The sequence below is a fragment of the Schistocerca cancellata genome, unplaced genomic scaffold (genome assembly GCF_023864275.1).
Source record: "Schistocerca cancellata isolate TAMUIC-IGC-003103 unplaced genomic scaffold, iqSchCanc2.1 HiC_scaffold_89, whole genome shotgun sequence".
Taxonomy (NCBI): domain Eukaryota; kingdom Metazoa; phylum Arthropoda; class Insecta; order Orthoptera; family Acrididae; genus Schistocerca; species Schistocerca cancellata.
This window is the reverse complement of record NW_026046148.1, coordinates 7501-10000: the sequence shown is the minus strand read 5'-3', so window position 1 is coordinate 10000 and position 2500 is coordinate 7501. Positions and strand designations below refer to the sequence as shown.

Genomic DNA, 2500 nt, shown 5'->3' with positions numbered 1-2500 from the left:
AATGCAATTTGCACCGCAATGTAATGCAATTTGTACCGCAATCTACCCCCACATTGTGCCTTAACCTAACCCACATTGTGCCTTAACCTAACCCACATTGTGCCTTAACCTAACCCACGTTGTGCCTTAACCTAACCCACGTTGTGCCTTAACCTAACCCACGTTGTGCCTTAACCTAACCCACGTTGTGCCTTAACCTAACCCACGTTGTGCCTTAACCTAACCCAAGTTGTGCCTTAACCTAACCCAAGTTGTGCCTTAACCTAACCCAAGTTGTGCCTTAACCTAACCCAAGTTGTGCCTTAACCTAACCCAAGTTGTGCCTTAACCTAACCCAAGTTGTGCCTTAACCTAACCCAAGTTGTGCCTTAACCTAACCCAAGTTGTGCCTTAACCTAACCCAAGTTGTGCCTTAACCTAACCCAAGTTGTGCCTTAACCTAACCCAAGTTGTGCCTTAACCTAACCCAAGTTGTGCCTTAACCTAACCCAAGTTGTGCCTTACCCTGCTCTGTAATTGGCATATGACACGTTACATTAATGTATTGTCCAACCGCAACCCGCTCAGAATGTTGTGTACACAGCTACGTGTCATCTCCCCATAACAGCTGCATTGCAGTGTGGTACGCCATAGAGACGTGTGGGAGTAATGGACGCAGTGGATGGCGATCAGCATGAGCCGTCTGTTCATGTAGTGGCGCGTGTATGCAGACGTAGTAGTCTCTTCTCACACAATGTGATAGCACGGTGCCCCGCGTTCCACATCTGCGACATGCTACAGAGGCCGGTTGACAGTTGGTCGCGCAATGGACATCGCATACGTACGGGGGCACCTTCCACGTGCCCTCTAGTCGGGCACATTTTGTTGCGTGGATGTGAGCGGATGTAGTGTGTCTTGACACCTGACAGGCAGGCATGCAATAATAGTTGACTTTGCAAACGGGGATGGACGTGTACGTTTACTGGTGACGTTACGCAAATGAACAACTGGTAACCCGTTGTGGTGCGGTTGTCCTTGCTGGAGGTACATCTGTGAGGGCAACGATCGGTACAGCTACGAAGCGGTCCCCACCATACCAACGAACGTGAATGTGAATCTGGGTGTGAAGCGATACGCGGCTGTGGGTGGGTGGGGACTGTCCCCGGCCGGTGAGGGGGGGGCCGCCCGGCGTGCTGGCCGCGCGGTGCGTGGGCGCACGCGCTACAGCCGGCTGGTGGGGGCGCCCAGTGGCAGGCGCGCCGGCCGACGGACGCGGCAGGCGGCGCAGCTGCGCGCCGGGGCACCCTGCGCGCGGCGCCGTGCAGCCAAAGTGGGTCCTCGCCGGCCCGGTGCGAAGCGCGGTGGACATCTGCAGTGTGCTGGTCCGATTGAGGACTGTGTGCGTTGAGGATGCGCCGCCGCCCGGCACTCGGCGCCGCGACGCCGTCTGCTGCTCGGTCGCCCCAGCGGTTCTCGCTGGTGGTTTGTATCGCAGTTGTGCAGACGTGTTGGCACGTGCGCTGTGCTGGGAGAGTTCGCTTCGGCACCCACGTGGGGCCTTTGCCCTTCTGTGGCGCTGGCGTTGGAGCTGCCGGTCACCGTAGGTGGCGCGTGTTGTCTCCCGCCGGCAATGCCACGACAGCACGCTCCCGGGCCTCTGTCGGCAGCGGCAAGCTCAGTTGGGAGCACGGGTGGTCGCACCTAAAGCGTCTACTCGCCTAACTCCGGGCGATTGCGCCTCTCTCGAACCCGACCAAGTACTTAGGACGGCGCTGCGCGCCGCCGGGACCTGAGAGGGTTTCGAGGTGTATTGTGCAGGGGAGCTCAGCCTCCTCCTGTTTGCAGAATAATTGAGCGGACGCTTGCGTGTTCGCGCGGGCCCCTGGGACACACTCCCGGGCGGCCGGCTGCTCAGCTCTAGTTGACGCAGCTCCCTGGTTGATCCTGCCAGTAGTCATATGCTTGTCTCAAAGATTAAGCCATGCATGTCTCAGTACAAGCCGCATTAAGGTGAAACCGCGAATGGCTCATTAAATCAGTTATGGTTCCTTAGATCGTACCCACGTTACTTGGATAACTGTGGTAATTCTAGAGCTAATACATGCAAACAGAGTCCCGACCAGAGATGGAAGGGACGCTTTTATTAGATCAAAACCAATCGGTCGGCTCGTCCGGTCCGTTTGCCTTGGTGACTCTGAATAACTTTGGGCTGATCGCACGGTCCTCGTACCGGCGACGCATCTTTCAAATGTCTGCCTTATCAACTGTCGATGGTAGGTTCTGCGCCTACCATGGTTGTAACGGGTAACGGGGAATCAGGGTTCGATTCCGGAGAGGGAGCCTGAGAAACGGCTACCACATCCAAGGAAGGCAGCAGGCGCGCAAATTACCCACTCCCGGCACGGGGAGGTAGTGACGAAAAATAACGATACGGGACTCATCCGAGGCCCCGTAATCGAATGAGTACACTTTAAATCCTTTAACGAGTATCTATTGGAGGGCAAGTCTGGTGCCAGCAGCC

At 56.3% G+C, this 2500-nt stretch overlaps 1 non-coding gene across 1 annotated transcript in view; it reads left to right on the top strand.

Moving 5' to 3' along the window:
• The first annotated feature begins 1910 nt into the window (after positions 1–1910).
• The window catches only part of LOC126111705 (small subunit ribosomal RNA), a 1906-nt gene continuing 1316 nt past the window's right edge, over positions 1911–2500 (top strand). Inside the window, exon 1 of the ribosomal RNA XR_007524204.1 lies at positions 1911–2500. This exon is cut by the window's right edge and continues 1316 nt beyond it. This is a non-coding gene — a ribosomal RNA (small subunit ribosomal RNA).